Source organism: Balaenoptera musculus, chromosome 1 (assembly GCF_009873245.2).
Source record: "Balaenoptera musculus isolate JJ_BM4_2016_0621 chromosome 1, mBalMus1.pri.v3, whole genome shotgun sequence".
Taxonomy (NCBI): Eukaryota; Metazoa; Chordata; class Mammalia; order Artiodactyla; family Balaenopteridae; genus Balaenoptera; species Balaenoptera musculus.
Window position 1 is genome coordinate 59,069,187 of NC_045785.1, and position 22,563 is coordinate 59,091,749.

Below are 22,563 nucleotides of genomic sequence, written 5' to 3' on the forward strand. Positions count from 1 at the left end.
ATAGCCAAGCAATTTAAAGTTGTGTTAAAATGCCAGGCTGCATTAAAATGTCCACAAGGGGTAGACCTTCTAAATGACTAATCACCTTTCACCTAATAAAATGCAGTATGCTCTGGTGGAAACAGCCCATGAGCAGCCTGGTGTTCCATTTTTCCAGCGTCTGCCCGGGTTGCTGCTGGGTTGATTCATTGGGTTGGCTGGGTTAGGCTAAGGTTAAGCCAAGAAGATCTTTTCAAAGTAAGTGGCATTTGGGGCCAACTACTATATGTTTCCAAAGAACAGATGATGTTGACAAAGAGATGTGACCTTAAAGGTACGTGACCCCAAAGACAGGTGACCTTGGTCTTTTGCCTGATTCTAAAAAAAATAGTCAAGAAAATGTCTGATCAGGGGTCATGTTTAAAGAAAAATTACAATTTGCCAAATCCTGTTTTTAAAACATCAGTTTCTTAAGAAACAAGGAATAAACACTGATTGTAATGCAGGTGTATTTTTGTTTAATTATGAAAACATTTTTAGGATCTCTCAAATGCCCTCCAGAATCTGGCAACTAATATTTAAGGTATACATGTTTAAGTGAAACAGTGAAATAAGAAACTTGCCTGCTGGGAAAAATGAGAAATTTTGAGCTCTTCATTTGGGTTCATGGTGATACCATCTGTATCTCTGTACCCAAGTGCTTGGCATGTGGTGGGAGTTCATAAACATTTGGTGCATGAACAGAGAAACTGAAAGCCAATTGTATTATGCAATCCTGCTCTGCTGGTTGGTTATAGCTAATAGGACATCAGCATTTGTATTTCTTTTGCTATAAAAGTAGGTAAAGTGAGACCTAATAAAAGTGTTAGGCAGACTTATTTTAAACCACCTAGTCTCAAGGCTTGTCATTAACAATACATCTGTTTTATTAGAAATACTTATATGTGCATGTGTGTGCCTGTGTGTGTGTGTATGTGTTTGCAGAAAAACCTTCCAATGTAACAAAAGCAGTTTTCTAAAAATTGACCATTCTATCTTTTGTAATCAGTAACTCATGCAGTCGTAGTCATTGCAAATGGGCAAACAGCTCCAAGATTCTGTAAGGTTGCAGTGATTTGAACTAAACTAGTAATGGTGTCATTCTGTATTTTTCCCGATTGCCAAGTCATATGATTTTTTTATTGCACAAAATGAAAAAGCGGAAAGAAATGAAAACTCAGAGTTGTCTCTATGAATACATTTCTAGAGTATTTTCAGTGTGAGGATGTGTAAAAGACAGAATTCTAAGATGGCCCCCATGATTTCCACCCTCTGAGGTTATGCCTATGATTAGGTTACATGGCAAAAGAGATTTTACTTAAGTTACTCATCAGTTGACCTTAAGATAAGGAGATTATTCAGGTGGGCCTAACCTAATCATCTGAACCCTTTGAAAGCAATTTTTTCTCTGGCTAGTTGGAAAAGCAGAGGTCAGAGATTTAAAGCATGAGAAGAATTCAACATAGCATTGCTGGCTGGAAGATGGAGGGAGCCACAAGCTGAAGAATGTGAGTGACCTCTAGGAGTTGAGAGTGAGTCCCAGCCAGCAGCCAGCAAGTGTATGGAAACCTCAGTCCTACAATCAGAAAGAACTGGATTCTGCCAGCAACCTTAATGAACTTGGAAGAAAATTCTTATTCAGAGCCTCCAGTTTGGCCAGTGCCTTGATTCAGCCTTTGAGATCCCAAGCAGAGGACCTAGGTAAGATATGCCAAACTTCTGACTCACAGAAACTGTCAGATACAGGCTTTCCTCGGACATATTATAGGTTTGGTTCCAGACCACTGCAATAAAGCGAATATTGCAATAAAGCAAGTCACACAGATTTTTTTGTTTCTCATTGCATATAAAAGTTATGTTTATACTATACTGTGGCCCATTAAGAGTGCAGTAACATGTCTAAAAAACAATGTACATATCTAAACTAAAATATAATGCTGTTGGGAAAATGGCGCCGATAGAGTCACTTGACGCCTGGTTGGCACGAATCTTCATTTTGTATAAAACACAGTATCTGTGAAGTGCAGTAAAGTGAAGCACAATAAAACAAGATATATCTGTAATAAGTATGGGTTGTTTACAGTTGCTAAGTTTGTGGTAATTTGTTGTGTAGCAATAGAAGACTAATACAGATTTTGGTATTTAGAAGTGGGGTACTGCCCACAGTAACAACTACCTAGTGTGGAAGTAGCTTTGGAATTAGGAAGTGGCTGGAGGCTAGAAGAATTTTGAGGAACATGATAAAAGACACCCAAACTACCTTAAACACATTGTTTGCAGAAATATGGACATTAAAGATTCAGCTGGTGAAAACTCAGAAAGAAGTGAGAAGCATTATAGAGAAAACTTAGATTTTCTTTGAGAAAGCCTAAATCACCATGAACAGACTGTTCTTAGAAATTTGGACTTTAAGAACAATGCTGGTGAGGACTCAGAAGGAGGTGGGAAACATGTTATTGGAACAGGAGGAAGGAGAATCCTTGTTGTGTGGTGGCAGAAACCTTAGAAAAATTGTGACCTGCAGTTATGTCAAAAGCAGAATGTGTAAATGACAAGCTTAGATATACATCTCAGGAGTTTCCCAAGCAAAGTGTTAAAGGTGCTGGTTTGTCTCTCCTTACTGCTTATACTAAAATGTGAAAAAAAAAAAAAAGAAAGAATTTTAGGGAAAATCTGGTAAACATAAAGAGATGAGGACTGGATAATCTTGAAAATTCTCAGGTTTTTCAGATGGTAAAAGATGCTAAATGTCAGAAATGACTTCTGAAAGCATAACATAGAGGAAAGAAGGACTCCGTGTCTATACAGGTCTTTACTAAAACAACAGAAAGACCAACAGGTCAAAGTATTCAATCATACAAAAGCCTCTTCTAAGAGATTAAGAGTGTGATGCATAAATCCCATTAATCAAACCAGAGGGTCTCTCAGAAGCTTAGGGGTGTATCTCTTAGCCATCTCTGCAGAAGCCAAAGATAGAGAGGAGACCTTCTCCAAAAGATATGTGGGTATGACTCTTGTCTAATGGAGCAAAACCCTGTGAAATTAATGCAAGGACAATAGAATGGGTTGAATAGTTTCCCCCCCAAATTCATGTCTACCTGGAACCTATGAATGTAACCTTATTTGCAAATAGGGTGTATAGACATATAATCAAGTTAAGATGAGGTCATACTGGATTAGAGGGGGCCCTAATCTGTTGACTGATGTCCTTATAAGAAGAGGGAAATTTGGATAGTATTCTAAGTATTCTGGCAGTATTCTAAGATGGCCTCTTGATCTCTGTCCTCTCGTGTTACTCTCTGATTATATGATTTTACGTAAGAAAAGGGATTTTACAGATGTAATTAAAGTTACTAATTGGTTGTCCCTAAGAGAGCAAGGGTAGGACTTCCCTGGTGGTCCAGTGGGTAAGACTCCGCGCTCCCAATGCAGGGGCCCCGGGTTTGATCCCTGGTCAGGGAACTAGATCCCACATGCATGCCGCAACTAAGAGTTCGCATGCCGCAACTAAGAAGTCCTCATGCTGAAACTATGAGCCCTCATGCTGCAACTAAAAAAGATCCCCCATGCCACAAGGAAGATCCCGCCTGCTGCAACGAAGACCTGGCGCAACCAAAATAAATAAATAAAATAAATATTTATGAGAGCGAGGTAGACTTGTTCTAATCACATGAACCCTTTAACTCAAGAGAGTTTTTCTCTCGTTGGAAAAGCAGAAGTCAGAATTCAGCATGTCATTGCTGGCTTGAAGACGGAGGGAGCCACAAGCTGAGGAATGTAAGCAAGAGCGACACCCGGTCAACAGCCCCCAGTGAGAGAATGGAGACTTTAGCGCCACAATCACAAGACCTGGATTCTGCCAGTAACAGGAATGGCCTTGGGAGCATACTCTTCCCGCCGAATCTCCTGAGGAGAGCTCAGCTCAGCTGACCTCTTGATTTTAGTCAACCTTTGAGACCCTCAGCAAAGGGCCCAGTTCAAGTGCATTGGACACCTGACTCCTGGAAACTGTGAGATAATAAATTTGTGTTATTTACAGTTGTAAATTTGTGGTAATTCGTTATGCAGCAATAGAAAACCAATGTGTGTGTGTGTGTGTGCACGTGCGTGTGGGTGTGTATTCTCTTAAGCAAAAGAGATCACATTTTTACCAAACAATATAGAATCAGTCTAGCCAGAGGTTTATAGAACAATTTGGTAGGTCAGTGATGAAATGAATTTTATGGTACACATATGATTCTAATAATTTTTTAAAAGCCCTTAATAAAAAGAGATAGCTCTAGGTTTAAGCTTCTTATTGCTTTATGCTTCTGGGAGATTCTGTGAGGAATATACCTGGGTAGTAAGTACTCTCAGAGAGTTGAGATCTCAATCAAACCAAATCATTCCAATAAATTACTGAGAATCTTGCATGCATCACTAGACACTGGGCTCAGCACTGGGGATTGAATGGTAAATATTTCTTGCCCTCCAGGGGGTTTATGTTGGATAGGTGTTAACAGTCAAGTAACTATATAATCGCAATATAATGTGTTAACTACTATAATTGGGTACTACAGGAGCACATATGAAGATGACCTAATCCAAACATGAGAGAGGGATGGTGACGGTCTTCAGTACTTGTGGCTCACGGGCTTTAGAGCATAGGCCCAGTAGTTGTGGCACACGGGCTTTGTTGCTCCGCGGCATGTGGGATCTTCCCGGACCAGGGCTCGAACCCGTGTCCCCTGCATTGGCAGGCGGATTCTTAACCACTGTGCCACAAGGGAAGCCCTAGTGGGAAAAATCATTAGAAGTATTACGCATAGCAGGGATGTTATCAAACTTTCCCTTCAGAAAAATCTGTTTGCAGTGTGGAGGTGAATTGTAGGGAAAAGATCAAATTGCAGGGACATCAGACCAAATTCTCCCAGGTTAGATATACCTGAACTGAGTGATGGTGGGAATGAAGAGGATTATATGGACTTGAGAGGTAATAGGGGTAAGAGCAACATGTGTGTGTTTGCACCTGGACTGTGAGGAAGGAGAAGAACACAGGTTAATGTCCAGTTATTTGGCTTGTGAGGCTGGGTAACTAGTTGCATCCGTCAAAAAGATGGGCACCGAGAGGAAGAGCAGTTTTGGGGAGGAGCTGAGCTCAGTTTTGGACTTGTTGAGTGTGAGATATACGTGGGACACCAAGGGGAAATGTTAAGCAGGAAGTTGCCGATATTGTTCTACAAGTCAGGAGAAAAATCTGGTCTAGATAGAGGTTTGGACAAGTAGGTGCAATGAAATTACTGTTGGGAAAGGGATTGAAACTGTCGGCAAGAGAGTGGTTGCAATGATAAAATCTAGGCTATTTATCTGGAAAATGGGGATAACAACTTATCTGTATAAGGTATTCAGGCTGGAGGTTTGGCAAACTCTAATACATAAATGTATGGATGTTATAAGAGCAAAGGATACATTTTAAGCAAAGGATGCCCAGATAGCTCACCTAATGTATGTGAAGTAAGTGTAGCATCTCGTTTCCCTAGTTCTTCACAGAACTGCCTACTTTGGTGGTGATGGTGTTTCACCTGTCTAGGATGAGATCCTGCCAGGTTGCAGGAAGCCCTGAGGGGAAGCTTACCAAGTCTCTTATAGTCCATAATATGTCACACCCAAACTCTAGTATAATTACTTTATAAGGCTGAAAAAACTTCCTTTGGCAAGTCCCATTACCTGTACCTAAACAACATAGGTTCCAGGTATAATCCCTTACTAAGCCATAGTGCCATCCTGCTACATTGTCCTAGGTTTTAGAGTGATGGCTGTGCATCTCTTGTGTGCAGTTACATTGTAATGATGAGCAGTGTATATGTATTCAGTTCGAGACCTAGAGAGGGCTCAGAATGGGAGGCTTGACTAAGGCCCTTTACACCTAGTCCACAGAGTAGTCCTGAGAATTAAATGATGTAAGGCACGAAAATGCTTAATACAGTGCTTGGAATAAACTACGAACTCAATAAATGCTAGTCATTGTTGTTAATTGCTATTATTTACTTGTTATTGTAATTACTACTGCTGTAGCAACTATATTATTGAAGAAGTGGTGAAGACAAGAGGGGCTGCTATTGAGAGGAATCAGAGGGTATCTGGAAGTCATGATGAAGTTGAAGAAATAATATTGTGGCAGTAATTGAATGAGAGAGATGGAAGGAAGTCTGCAGTGAATGGAGAGTTTGAATTTAAGCCTTAAGAGATGGAACAGGAGCATATGTAGCAATCCAGGATGGACGTGGGAGTGAGTGATGTGAGATGAGAGATGGGGGAGGGAGATGTGAGGTGAAGGTCATTAGCACTCAGGAGGTCAAAGAAGTCACAGATGGAGGAATCCAGGGGGTCATCCCTGTGATTATGGGGACTCCTGGGGTGGATGACAGCATGCCTTGGATTAGAGGAGGCAAGTGTGAGTAAGCGCTAACATCTTTAATAAAAGAAGGAAATACCTGAATTTGGTTGGTAGGATTCCCATGCCTGAGATTGTCTCTGGATCCTGTGGTTCTAGCAGAGCTCTTACATGTACTGTTGATACCATTGACAGAGTTCTCTTTATCCCCTGACTTCTATTGAGCCAGTTACCAGAGAGCTGCTGGGAGAGCGTATTTAGGCCTGAACTGGCTGTTTGGAATACATATGATGTACTATCCCCATTCCTCGAGTCCAGGCAAACTGCCCTGGTTCCAGGAAGAAAGACCCCTTAAGAGCTACTTGACCGAACATCACGAAATCTGTTCTCATTCTAATTTAGAATGCAGAGACTTGTGTGGTGACTCATACATTTGAAAAGCTCAAATTAAGTAGTGGTGATCTCAACCGTGATTCACTGATGAAAACTGGAAAGTGATTCATCTCCTTTATGTGCTTGTCCTTGCGAGTCAGGAGGCTTAGAGGTCTTTCTTCCAAAGAACACACACCACACTCAAGGAAAGACACTGGGCCCTCCTATGGTGGTATTTTAGTAATTACACAGAGTCATTCACTACATTTTCTTACAAGGCCATTTTCTTTAGTTCATTTTATTTCCATACATAATCTGGACGCTACTTTTGTGCTGTAACGACTCATTGCTAATAAATTAGGGAAGGCAATGGTGCTTTCAGGCTAAAGGTGGGGGAACGTATAGGAAACCACTGGTGCAGATTCTAACTTTGTAACCTGTAGAGCTATTGTATCTTCCTCAGTATCTATTTGTTATCAAGTAGTAACTTTTTTCGTAGGAGAATAACTAGGCTTAAATGACTAATAAGATCCTAAGAGGAAATACTAATTAAAAATACTTAAAAGTGGAGATGAATTCTACTGTAGCAAATAAACATAGAGATTAATGACTCTTGTATACCAGTAATAGTACTTTATGGAATTAAAACTGATACCCAAAAGATTTATCTGAAAATGAAAGGCCATAAAATTTGACCACAATAAGTATTTATTTGTGCACCTACTATGTGCCCAACCACTCTGCTGAATACCCAGGACTAGGTAGGAACTCTTCCTACGAGCTTCCCTAGCACCTTGTACTAACACTCACTGTTGCTTTTATAAATGATCAGTTCCAGTGCCATCTGGTATATCTAACCTCCTCACAGTCTGTAATGCTTATAGCTAACATTTATACTGAATTTATTTTGTGCCAGGTTCTGGGTGTAAGCACTAAACATGTATTAACTTATTTAATCTTTACAGCAACCCTAGGAGATAAGTACTTATTACTATCATTATCCCTATTTTTATATACAAAGAAACTGAAGCACAGAGACATTAAATAAATAGCCCAAGAAATTTTTCCCAAACTAGGAGTGAAAGGAAACTTTCATAACCTGATAATAGACATCCTCAAAAAACGAAAAGAAAAAATACCACAAATATAATTCTTAATAGTGAAATGCTGAAAACATTCCCATTAAGATGAGGAACAAGACAAGGACGGTCATTATCAACACACTTTATTCAACTTGGGACTGAAGGTATTGGTCGGAAAAGTACAACATAATAGGGACTTCCCTGGTGGTCCAGTGGTTAAGAATCCGCCTGCCAATGCAGGGGACACGGGTTTGAGCCCTGGTCTGGGGAGATCCCACATGCTGTGAAGCAACTAAGCCCTTGCACCATAGATACTGAGCCCGGGTGCCTGGAGCCTGTGCTCCTCAACAAGAGAAGCCACATCAATGAGAAGCCTGCACACTGCAATGAAGAGTGGCCCCCACTCGCCGCAACTAGAGAAAGCCCCTGAACAGCAACAGAGACCCAACACAGTCAAAAATAAATAAATAAAATACATAAAATTTTTTAAAAGTACAGCATAATAAAGACTGGAAATACAGCAAAAGCTGGAAAAAAAATTGCCCAAGGTCACAGAGCATAAGATGGAGGAGCCAGGGTTCAAACTCACGTAGACTTGCTGGAGTCTATATTCCTTATCACTCTCCTGTGTGGCTCTCTGTTAAGTCTCTTTCTTGCCCATCGTTGCATCCCTAGTACTGGGTATCATGTCTGGCCACTCAGCTTCCTTGTTTGCTCCCTTTTGATCTATTCTCTGCACAGCCACCAGAGTAATATTTAAGAACCATTAGATCAAATTACTATCCTTGTCAAAACCCCCAGTGACTCTCCATCTCACAGAATAAAATCCAAACTCCTATGAGGTGTGATGCAATCTGGCTACTGACTATACAACCTCATCTTTACCATTTCCTGCCTTATTCACTCCCATCCACCTACAACATTCTTCTTGCTGCCCCTACAATACAGCAATTCCTTCCTGCCTCTGAAACTAGAAAATTGCTCTTTTCTCTGCCAGTGAGATTCTTTCCCTGGCACTTCTTTTGCCTCACTTGATATCTCTTCTGAAATACCATCTTCTCGAAGGGGCCTTTTCTGACCACCCTACCTATTAGAGTCCACCCACTCCCAGTCATTGACTTGCTCTTTCCCCACTCTTAATCGTTATCCAAAATGTTACACAACAATGCCACTTTCATGATGGCAGGCAATTTATTGTCTTATTCACTATTGTATCTTGAACGCCAAGAAGAAGTACCTGTTTCCTAGTACGCATTCAGTACATATTTGGTGAATGAACATCTGTCTAGTAATAGATATAAAATTTTTTGAGTGAGTGAATAAATGCATGCAGTCTTGTAGATGAAACACATAATTTTAATACAATGTGAAAATGTTTATGAGTGCACATAAGAGAGATTCCTAGTATTTCTGGAAAGAATGGTGCTGAGCTGAGTCTTGACAAAACAGTAGGAATTACTTAGGCTTAGAATGGGTGAAAAGGGCCTTCTAATCAAAGGAAACAAGATGCACAATGATTTGGAGGTGTGAAACAAATATTATGCACTACATAGGGTAATTACAAGTAGTTGGGGTACTCTAGAGCCATAAAGTATAAAGAAACAAAAATAATCCTGGAAATACAAGCAGGGGCTTCTTCATCTCTCTTCAACATTGAAATAAAAATGTAAAAAAACACAATCAACCAAACAAAATCATCTTGTATTTATAAATTAATGAATGCATTAACATGTAATATATTAATGTATAATGTAGTAATATATTTTAAAAAGCTATTATTAGTTCTCACGCTTTTTTTTTTTTTTTTAAAGCCAGATACTCAGAATTACTGACAGCATCCAGACAAAGAAAGAAAAAGGACATCTGAGACACAAGGGCACTAATTACAAACTGCTAGTACATGAGCAACTCAGGTTACTCCTGGATGATGAAAACTTTCTGGAGCTGTCACCCTTAGCAAGCCGTGACTTACCTATGACACTACCTAGAATGCAGGCAACTTCACTGGTGAGATGTCTCTTGTCCCAATTATTATTTCACTGAGAAGAGAAGCAAGTCTTTATTTTCTTGTTGGTTGTTGATTTCTCTACTAGAGTAAGCTTCTTCAGGGCAGGGACTTTACATATTTTGTTTATCACTGCATCCCCAGCACCTAAAATTAAATGAACATTTGTTGAATGAACATATGGATATCCAAGTGGAGATGCCTAGGAGTCATTTGCATACATGGGTACAGAGATGGTTCATTGGACTAGAGGGTAAATAAAGATTGTGTGTGTTGAAATGGTCCCCAACATTGCCAGTGGCTTTGTGGATTAATTTTATATGTGAACCTTAAAATTACAGATAAAGGAGGCAGAAGTTAAATAAAAAGAAGACCTGGACTAAAAGTCAAAGAGCTCAGTGAATGAGGGAGAGTAGCTAGGATGTCTGTAGATGACATCAATAATTTGGGATAGAGAGTGGTATAGATGGATATCAAAGTGGTAAGTGATTCAGCCTGAGTATGGAAAAGTAACAATGCACAAAAGGATATGGGAGAACCTGGACTCTGTGGTATTTGGAGTGAGAAAATAAGCAGCCTTAAGAGGACTTAGGGGAAGACAAGTTCCCATGGGGGATTCAGGTTTCTGGTAAGACTAGAAAGGTGAAGGAACATCCTGTAACTAGGTTGGGAATATAAAAGGATTGTTGCAATGAAATCAAGAGTTTTGTAGAGCACTGAGAAGTAGGACAGCTATGGAAAGAAGAATCAGAGGTGAGGAAGAGTATAGGATAGTATAGAAAGGATAGCACATAAGGGAATAGTGGATTACAGAGCCTTGCTTTTTGGCCAGTTACCAAAGATGGCAGAGATGAAGGGCACAGTGGCATTGTTCTTGAGTGAGGGACCATTCTTAACCTGCAACCACCTCCCAAAGTGTTAATTCATTCTACAGGTATTTATTGAGGATTTGCCAGCTGTGTTCTAGTCAATGTTAATACACAGGAGAGTAAAATGGCTCTAGCTCTTTTTCTAGTGGACACTATAGTGTAGCAGAATAGATGAATTTAAACAGATATTAATGTAATAGCAAATATCATCGATCCAGTGAAGGGCATATGTAGAACGTAATGAGAATTTAAAATAAGGGAATCTACCTTAATCTAGAGATTCAGGGAAACTTAATCCTAAAATATGAGTAGTGACACATCAGATTATAAGAGTAGACAAGGCGGGACTTCCTTGATGGCACAGTGGCGCCTGCCAGTGCAGGGGACACGAGTTCGAGCCCTGGTCCAGGAAGATCCCACATGCTGTGGAGCAACTAAGCCCATGCGCCACAACTACTGAGCGTATGCTGTAAAGCCCGTGAGCCACAAGTACTGAAGCCCACGCACCTAGAGCCGTCCTCCGCAACAAGAGAAGCCACCCCAATGAGAAGCCCACGCACCGCAACAAAGAGTAGCCCCTGCTCGCTGCAACTAGAGAAAGCCCGTGTGCAGAAATGAAGACCCAACACAGCCATAAATAAATAAATAAAAATTTAAAAAAAACAATAGACAAGGGAAAAGTCTCTGAGGCAAGGTGGAACCGCCTGGTACAGTAATACATAGTGTTCTGTAAAATTTAGTACTCAGTAAAGCTTCAGTACTCTGTCATGTTTTATAACGTGGAAGAGTGTTTCATGTCATATGTGGCATTGGGTAAAGTCCTTAGTACAAGCATTTAAAGTGCTTTCAGGTGCTGTTGTCAGATATACATTCTCAATAGGTTGGCTTTGACATTTTCCTTCAACACCATAGGTATGTCTTTCCTACTGATATAGGAAATTGAAAGAATTGTTTAACCTCTGATTGAATTTAATCAGCAGTCTACTGACTACAAAATGTTGTACAAGATACAAAGATGGTCACGAGCTCAATGAAATTACAATGTTATTGAGAACGCTATGTATTAAAATAATGAGAGAAACATGATCATACAATATAACAATATAGTAGAGATTACAAAACAGTGCACAACAAACAAAGGACATAAACAAGAGATACTCTGGAGTCTTTGGATGGAGATAATACTTTCTCCTGGAGTTGTCTGAGAATCCTTCATGATGGAGTTGAAGCTTGAGATAGTCTTTGAAATGTCTCAGAAGAAAGGCCATACCCAGATATTTTGATCTTGAAGTAATCCTCTTAGAGTTTGTATTATTTAGGATCATTTTGGTTGCAACTAATGGAAAATATAACCCAAAGTGGCTTTAATGATAAAGGAAATATGTTAGCTAACAAAACTAAAAATTCCACTAGTAATGATGAGATCAAACGTAGTTTGATCAAGGACATGGATATATTTCTTTTCAATTATCTTGGCCCTCATCTTCTTTATCCTCAGACTGTTTTCCTTCATGGTTGCCTGATGGCTGCCCTCAGCAATAAGGGCTACATGCCTCTTTGTTCACACCAGGGACAGAGAGGGAGTCTTTTCCACAAGGGTCCTGAGCTTTGCTCTGATAAGGTCATCTTACGTCCTTTCGCGATGGCCATGGGAATACCCTGTACTGGTTGTCTTCGGTTTGGGTCACATACCCATTCTTGAACCAAGCGGCAAGGGAGGGAGGATTAAAAAGTACATCTTAAAAATAACTGAAGGGAGTGGATAAATTGGGAGATTGGGATTGACATATATACACTACTATATATAAAATAGGTAACTAATAAGGACCTACTGTATAGCACGGGGAACTCTACTCAATACTCTGTAATGACCTATATGGGAAAAGAATCTAAAAAAGAGTGGATATATGTATATGTATAACTGATTCACTTTGCTGTACAGCAGAAACTAAGACAACAGTGTAAATCAACTATACTCTAATAAAAATTAAGAAAAAAAACTGAAGCTGGTTGACCATGTGACAATTGAGTTCATTGTGAAATGACCAGTAATTCCAAGCAACAGCAATCTACAAACCAGTATTTTTGAACACTGGCTACTTGTCCAGGCCTTTGCTGCTCTGTTATTCTCAGATTCATTTCTATTCAATAGATATGTATTGCATGCCTGTCATGGCATTGTGCTAAGTGCTGAGGGATATGATATCAGGAATGAATCAGTTCTTATCCCCATCCACCAAAGTATATTGTATGGGTGGGGGAGGGCAATGAAGTGTTACGATAAGAGTAAAGACCATGAAGAGCAGAGTGCTGTGGGGGAGAGGAGGTGCTAGAGGGAACCATTCTCAGAAAAAGTACTAGGGATAGGAGAGAAAAATTTTAAACATGTATAATAAAATTTCCTGCTTAATATTAGTGTGGATTTTTCCTCCTTAAAACAGAAGCAAAAAGTATACTGACATATTAAGGATTCATGTAACAAAATATATTTTGCCTTGAAATAATTTCTGATTTAGAGTTAGCTTTATTCTTCTAGTTAATACAAGCCAATCAGAAGTATATTTCAATTGAGTGTTGCCAAATTTTGTTCCTTTAGTCAGAGTAGGGGAGGAAAAATAACTTTCCCTTTACCTTTCTGAATTCTTGGCTGAGACTCCTGTAATAAAATACAAATTAACAAGAGAAAAACAAACAGAAGTTTATTAGCATGTTTACTTCATGTACCCATGGGAGACACCCAGGAAAAATGAGTAACTCCCTGAGGAGGCTTAGAATTCAGAGTTAAGTACCATCTGAATAGGGAAAGGGTCAGGGAGATATAGGCCTCTTAGGGGAGAGTAAATGATTTAGAGGAAAGATGAATGGACCTTCAGAAGAATAGCTAGGAGGTATGATAGATTGTGGCAAAGTTTGTCTTGGTGGGGTGTTGACTTCTGGTCTCCTCTCCTGTGATCAGAGTCCCTTTCCCTGGTTGATGAAAGTTCCTGGGAGGGGCATTAGAACAGGGGAGTTCCTTTAGGAGGATCTGTCTTTAGGCAGATAAGAGGAGTTCAAACAAAGATTCTCCCTGCATTTGCTGTTTTTCAAGTACCTACAGCTCACAATAATCAAAGCCAAAGTGGCATATTCTGTTACTCTTCATTAGTTAATGAAAAATAATCCTTCTCCCCCCTTTCTAATATACTATCGTTGGAGAGACCGGTATCACCAAAGAAATGTCTTTGCCTCTGGTGTTACGTTTGTGAAACAACCCCACTTCTCTTGCTCCTGCTGGGCTTGGGAAGATGCCTGCAAACAACTAAGCCATTGTGCTTTCAGGTTCTGTGAACACTACGTCACTCTGAGGGGAATAATACCCTCAGACTCATGGACAATTCCACCCCAGGGCCAGGACTGGGAAAATAGGGTTACATGCAGCTGAGTCTGTTTATTTCTTTCTGATAATCCTATATCAGCTTGTGCTGTGTTGCAAACAATCCCAAACTTGGTGGCTTAAAACAATAATTATTTATTTGCTTACTCTTCTGTATGTTAGCAATTTGGTCTGAGTGGTCTCCCTCACACGTGTGTTGTCACCTAGCAATCATATATAGCCTCACTTACTTGTTTGGCAGTTAACTGTCATCAGGGGTAATGAATATTGCCAGGCTTGTTCCCATGGTGGTGGTGATAGGGTTCCTAAAAGTAGCAAGAGAGAGCAAGCCCCAAAACCCAAGCACCTTTCAGGCCTCTAGTTGCATCGTGTTTACTAAAATCCCATTGGTCACAGGAAGGAACATGACCAAGCCCAGATTTAGAGGGTGGAGAAATACTCCATCTCAATGGGAAAAACTGCACAATTGTTTCGCAAAAGGGTGTGGGTAATGGGATAGGGAGAATTTCTTGCCAATTTTTACCACACATCTACCACACACCCAACAAATAGTCTCTCTGTTTTTTAAGAGTATAGTGTAAAAGTATGCTTAACTTAAAGCCAGAGAGTGGAGTAGAAGGAACTTATTCAGGCTGCCTGAAAAATCACTGTCAGCCCAGACGCTTTTCTGCAACAGGTGTTAATGGCTGAGCCAACTTTATATTATTTTGAGGGAGAAAAGGTGAACGTAGAGGGAGAGAATAGATAACAGCATTTGTGGATGAACACCAACATTTTTCTTGTTCTAAGATTCAACTAATTATACATTATCCTACAGGAACTGGAAAGATATATGGAGTCTGGTGTATGTTAGTAGCAAATGATGCAACAGGGAAAGATGTGTCACTATACCCAATTATGGTGAAGAAACAACTGTGAGCACAAGATATGCAATCAAGAACCACCTTGCAATTCTGTACCTCATTGATAGTGGAGGAGCATTCTTGCTACTATGTAAGTGATAATCAGAATGATGAACTATTAGTCATTTGGTTTCTGTATAGATTCATATCAGTTATTATCATTGGACAGTGTTGATGATCTTCACTCATGGCAGGAGGTTCATAACCTTTGATTTCTGGAACATTGATGATATTCTCTCTCAGCTATGCTAATTCCTAGCTATGAAAGTAATTAAGGGGATTAATTTCTTTAACTCTGGGGTCTTTTTTCTTCAATAATATGACTGAGCTAACTAATGATAATGTGGTAATGTTTCACCTATTTGGAATTCTGCAATCAGTTTCAATAAATATTTTCTGAGTACTTGATTTGGGATAGGTATTTTGCTGGGGGCTGGGGATATAATGCTGAATAAGGTAAGCATGTTTGGAGCTTTTATTTTGGTAGAAAAGATATAGATTAATTAACTAATAATAAATATGTTAGATATTTCAGTTAAATCAGCTGTGGGATCATGTACTAGGATATCTAACTTAGTCTAGGAATCAGAGATGTCCTTCCTGAAGAACTGATACTTTAGTTAAAATTGAGGGATGGATAGGAGTTAACTGGGTGGAGATGAGGACAAGGTGTAGGGGATGGAGATGAGCTTTACAGGTTAATGAAAAAGTATGTGGACAGACCCGTAGGTAGAAGAGAGCATATATATTTGACAAACTGAGAGTAGTCCACTGTAGCTGGATCAGAGAGAGCAAGGGAAAATGATGGCTGATGAGGCTGGAGGGTCTGGTGTGGCCAGATTTTTAAAAAATCAGTGAGATTGATAGGAAAGGTATTATCTTTTTTTGAAGATTGTCGTATATATAGGAAGTGTAGACCTCAAAAAGTACGAAAAATCTGTGGCTGGACTCTGTATATCCCCTAGAGCAAGAAAAGTGTTCAAACTCTGTTTTTCATGGATTTGCTTCATTATACAGATAGCTGCCTAGTTTCTCATATTTCCCTAAACAAAACACGTGGATCGTTTTCAGTGTTTTGGTATTATAAGCAATGCTCCAATATACATATTTCTTGCAGAAATAGGTTGAATATTTTTGTAGAATAATTCCTAGAAGTGGAAGTGCTAGGTTAAGGTGTATGTGCATTTCAGATTTTATTAGAAGTAGATGCTTCACAAAAGCGGATATTCAAATCACCAGTATGCATATGAAAAGGTGCTTAATATTATTATTCATCTGGGAAATGCAAATTAAAGCCACAAGGAGATATCATCAACCCCCCAAGAGAATGCCTAAAATTAAAAAGACTGACAACAACCACTGTTAGGCAGGATATTGTGCAACTGGAACTCTCATACATTGCTCGTGGGAGTGCAGATTAATATAGCACTTTGGAAGACTGCTTGGAAATATCTATTAAATCTAAAGACATTCTATTGCTCAGTAATCCCAAGATGAGTATATATGCCCACCAAAAGACACGTGCAAGAATGTTCACAATAGGGGCTTCCCTGGTGGCGCAGTGGCTGAGAATCTGCCTGCTAATGCAGGGCACACGGGTTCGAGCCCTGGTCTGGGAGGATCCCACATGCCGCGGAGCAGCTGGGCCCGTGAGCCACAACTACTGAGCCTGCGCATCTGGAGCCTGTGCTCCGCAACACGGGGGGCCATGACAGTGAGAGGCCCGCACACCGCGATGAAGAGTGGCCCCCGCTTGCTGCAACTAGAGAAAGCCCTTGCACAGAAACGAAGACCCAACACAGCCAAAAATAAATAAATAAATAAATATTAAAAAAAAAAAAAAAAAGAATCCGCCTGCCAATGCAGGGTACACGGGTTCGAGCCCTGGTCCGGGAAGATCCCACATGCCGTGGAGCAACTAAGCCTGTGCGCCACAACTACTGAGCCTGCGCTCTACAGCCTGCAAGCCACAACTACTGAGTCCGCGTGCTACAACTACTGAAGCCCGTGCACCTAGAGCCCGTGCTCCGCAGCAAGAGAAGCCACCGCAATGAGAAGCCTGTGCACCACAACGCTCGTCGCAACTAGAGAAAGCTGGCGTGCAGCAATGAAGACCCTACCCAGCCAAAAATAAATTAATTAATTAATTTAAAAAAAATTTCTATTCACTTCTTCTGCCCATTTTTAAATCAGGTTGTTTGTTTTTTTTGATGTTGAGTTGTATGAGCTATTTATATGTATTGGATATTAATCCCTTATAGGTCATATCATTTGCAAACATTTTCTCCCATTCAGTAAGTTGTCTTTTTGTTTTGTTGATGCTTGTCTTTGCTGTGCAAAAGCTTTTAATTAGGTCCCATTTGTTTATTTTTGCTTTTATTTCCTTTGCTTTAGGAGACAGATCCAAAAAAAAGTATTTTTAAGCAAAGGAAAAAGTGTAAGTACTTAGTCAGTTTTCCTTATGTTTATGACTGCTCCCATTTTTAAAAACTCGTCAGTAATATTTTTAAAGTATTTTAATATTTTAAAATTTAGAATAAAAAATTTTACCTTAGTTATAGTTTTAGAATGCTGAGTAGAAAATTTAAAGATGTATGACATAAGGTTAATCATTTGTTTCAACTTACAAATTTTTGAATAGAAACTGATTCTTATTTTTAAAGTCTTAACTGAAGGCTTCTGAGGAACTTGTTACTTTATATCTGTTTGGTTCTCATCTCAGGCAGACATTTTTTCCATGGTGGTAGACTGATACATAGAACATAGTGTTAATACCTTCAATGAACATACCACAGGTAACTACACAATTTTTAACTATGTAGGATTAAAAAAAATACATATTTAATAAATTATTTAGATAATATTTTAGGTTCTATTTATAAAACTGCTACTTACAAATCATTTTAAATATTTGAATTTGTCTTTCCTTTGAAAACTGGTGTGTTTTCATTATAAAATTGTCATAGTGACTGAAAAAAAAAACCAAAATTCTAAAAAATGAAAACAATCACCATATAATACTGATAAAACATTATTATTTTTCTGATACATTCCTTTCTACTATTCTTTTTGTATACATATGTTTACATAATTATAATCAGGGTATGCACGTGATCTTTGTAAGTTGTGTGTTTAACTTTACATCAACATCATCTGGATTTTCCTCATTTGCTATGTTATCTCCATAGTCATCAACAATGGCTTCATAATATTAAATTTTATAGATGTATTATAATTTGCTCAGTCATTTATCTTTTGTTGGAAATTTAGGTTATTCCTAATATTTCATTATAATAAAGTCATTTGATATGTTTTTATTCTCTGTGATCTAAGTTTTAAAATTTTTATTGAAAATACTGACATATGATATGTTAGTCTCAAGTGTGCTACATAGTGATTTGACATTTGCACACATTATGAAATGTTGACACATTTTTTTAAAGGCTAGATTACTTAGTGAAATTATTGAATAAAAGGGTTATTAATTTCCTTATTTCTTTTGATATATTTTTACAAATTGTTTCCAGAAAGTTTATACCAATTTATACTCTCACCTATTCCACCAGAAATGTATGAGGGGACCAATTTCACTACATTCTTACCAAGGCTGGGTATTATCATGTTCTTAAAAGTTTTATTTTATTGTTTTATAAGATGAATTGTTCAGACATTGGCATAGAAGATAAATATAACAATATAATCTTAAGGCCTGAAAAATAATGACTTTTGTTTACTTCTCTCATTTAGTTTAGGTAGCAGTGGTGTGTGGTTCTTGTGTAGCAGGAGTTGCCTACATTCCTAGCCTAACCTGAGGAATGTATAATTGTAAACACAACTGAGCCTATGTTCCTAGATGGGCCAGCTTTAGTAAAAGCTGCTACAAAAGAACATATCTCTGTTGAAGACCTGGGAGGAGCCATTCTGCATTCTTGGTAGGAAAAGAGATGAACAAATTAGATGTTCTCAAGAGGTACTATTCAAAACACAGGTAAACGGCAGGCTAGTTCCATGGAGACTGAGTAATTATAATTTGAGCATTATAAAGATGGATCAATTCTTCTGACCAATTCATGCTGAGCATTATGCAGTGACCAACCATAACTCGGGGGCCTACCCTGGTTTAGGAATGTGACCCTGAGTTTCTCAAACAAAATCCAAAAGATTGAAATCATACAAAGAACAGACCAACAATCTAAGTAGTCATCCCAAGATGTTACAAAAATAACAACAAATTAAAAACATAGTAAGCAGGAGAAAGAAAATAAATAATAAAAGCAGAAAACACTGAAATGGAGAAAAAGTATATAATAAAATGGACAGAGTAAAAAACTGTCTCTTTGAAAAGACTAATAAAACTGATAAGTGTCAGATGAAAATTATGAAGACAAAAAGTGAGAAGTTATAAAAAAGTGAGAAGGAATGAAAAAGGGGACATTAAAAAGAACCATAAAAGTGCATTATGAACAAATTTTTGTTAGAACATTTGAAAATTTAAATGAAATAGACAAATTTCTAGGAAAATAAAACTTACCAAAAGTGAGAGAAGACATACAAATCAAGGAATTATATAACTGCTAAAAAAATTTAATGCATAATTAAACAGCTTTCCATAGAGAAAACTTCAAACAGCATTACCAATGAGTTTTTCAAAATATATAAAGAAAGAAATAATGCATCTTACACAAGCTTTTCTAGAAAATAGGGGCAAAAAGAACACTTACCAACTTTTTTTGTGACACCTATATAAGCTTAAACCTGACAAGAACTTAAAAAAAGAAAACTCAGGCCCATCTTTTTAAATCCAAGTAAAAGTCCTAATAAGAAGTGAGACCTTAGGCGAGTCTCATAACCTCTTTGTGCCTCAGCTTTCTCATCTGTGAAATAGGTATTGGGGAAGGATAACATGATATAATACACTTACTAAATAAACCATTGGGACACCAAATCCAGAAATTTATAAAAAGAATAATAAAATATAACCAACTTGGGTTTATTTCTAATAATGCAAATTTAGAAAATCAGTTTTATTCATCACATCAACAAAATATAGAAGACACATCATATGTTGATAAACAGCAAAAAATCACTTTAATAGTCAACATCTATTCATAATAAAAACTCTTGGGAAATATGAAATAGAAGGAGACATCCTTAATCTGATAAAGTGTATTTATAAAACAAACAGACAAAAAAACTGTTAAAGTATTTTAAAATACTTTGCTTATATCAGGCAAATTCATTTTCTCCAGGGAAGCTCATTGTTTAGTGCTTGAGTTAAAAATTTTCATGGTAATTAAGAGGCAAATTATACAGATCATATATCATCATCACAGATATTTAACGAATATTTACTGGGTATGTTTAAATGTGCTGGTCACATCATGAATTTTGAGTTTCTAGAGAGGTGTGAGAACAACTTGTTTAATACATCGTTTTTTAAAAAAATATGTATTTATTTATTTTTGTCTGCATTGGATCTTAGTTGAAGCACGTGGGATCTTTTGTTGCGGCGCACGGGCTTCTCTCTTGTTGTGGCACAGGCTCAACAGTTGTGGTGCGCAGGCTTAGTTGCCCCCGAGGCATGTGGGATTTTAGTGCCCCGACCAGGGACCGAACCCGCGTTCCCTGCATTGGAAGGCAGATTCTTAACCACTGGACCACCAGGTAAGTCCCTACATCCAGTTTTACTATCTAAGTATTTTATTAGTTTGTTATTTTGGAGTGACACCAGAGAGTGTTGGATCAGGAATTAATAGTTTCCCCTGGTCAGGTGTTCTTGGAAATAATTGAAACAAATGATAAACTGCAAACAAATTTTCAAATGACTATATGAATTGCCCCAACTAAGCCAAGATGGTAACATTACCAGATATTGAACTCTTATTATGTGCCAGGACTTGTTCTAAATGTTTTATATATATTACTTTATTTAAAAATCAGAATAATCGTATGAAGTAGATACCATAATCACCCTCATTTTATGGGTGAGACCAAGGCACAGAATAGTTAAGTAACTTGCAAAGTCAGTACTAGTGAGTGTTGAAACTGGAGTTTAACCCTGGACCACCTGGCTTCAGAGACTGTGCTCTTAACCAGTATAATGTAGTACAGCGGTCCCCAACCTTTTTGGCACCAGGGACCGGTTTCGTGGAAGACAATTTTTCCACAGACCAGGGTTGCGGGGGATGGTCCAGGTGGTAATGTGAACGATGGGGAGCAGATGAAGCTTCGCTTGCTCGCCCGCTGCTCACCTCCTGCTGTGCTCCTAACAGGTTCCTAACAAGCCACGGACCAGTATGGGGGGGTCCACTGTGGGGGGGTTGGGGACTCCTGATGTAATAGTAGTAGCAGCAGCAGCAGCAGCAGCAGCAGAGATAGAATTAGTAGAGTGGTAGCAGCAGTTTAATATTGAGGAGCAGCAGAGCTGGTGGTTGAGAGTGACAACTCTGGAGCCAGACTGCCTTGGTCCAAGCCCTAGCTTTGCTCCTAACAAGTGAGACCTTAGGCAAGTCTCATAACCTCTTTGTGCCTCAGCTTTCTCATCTGTGAAATAGGTATTGGGGAAGGATTGCATGACATTATACACTTACTTAGAATAGAGCCTGGCATGATAAGTGCTCAATGTGTTACTGTTAATATTTATATTATTGTATCTGTTCTGTACCCTTAAAAGAATAAGGAAGACCTGAACAAGAAATCCTTTTTTTTTCCCTTCACTCATCTTTAAAATCCTATCACATGATACTTTCTTAGTTTAGCATGCTTCTCTTCCTCCTCATCCTAGGATGCTTTTTTCAGGGAAATATGATTTGCTGGCTCCTGGAGATTTATGCCTCACCTGTCCAGGTATATTATACATTTCTCCAGAGTATGGTCAGCAACACATTGGAAATATTGGGGTTGGTAGATGATGAGACAAATCAGTCTTGGTGTAACCAGAATATGGAAACTAGACATGTATCCAGGGGGGCAGGCAGATCCACCTTGGGGGTGTAAAGTGGGTGTTTTCTCCACTGGTTAGAACCAGTTGGCCATCCACATGGACAGTTATGAAAGTCAGGGCAAGACTCAGGCAAAGAGAGTTGCTTCAGGACTGTGCTTTGATCCTTGAGAAGAAAGGGTGGAGGTAGAAAGAGGAGATATTGGTGAAAGCAGCTAATTGACTTGATGAGACCGCGTTCCTTTGCTTACAAAAAAGCCAATTAAAAATTCAGTTCCGGTAAAAAAAAAAAAATTCAATTCCTCAGTTATGCTGTCACCTGTAAAACCCATGAACAATTCCCAGGAATTAAAAATAGAATCTGGGGACTTCCCTAGTGGCGCAGTGGTTAAGAATCCGCCTGCCAACGCAGGGGACACGGGTTCACGCCCTGGTCCGGGAAGATCCCACATGCCGCGGAGCGAATATGTGCGTGAGCCACAGCTACTGAGCCTGCGCTCTAGAGCCCATGCTCCGCAACAAGAGAAGCCACTGCAGTGAGAAGCCTGCGCACCACAACGAAGAGTAGCTCCCGCTCTCAGCGACTAGAGAAAGCCCGCGCGCAGCAACGAAGACACAACACAGCCAAA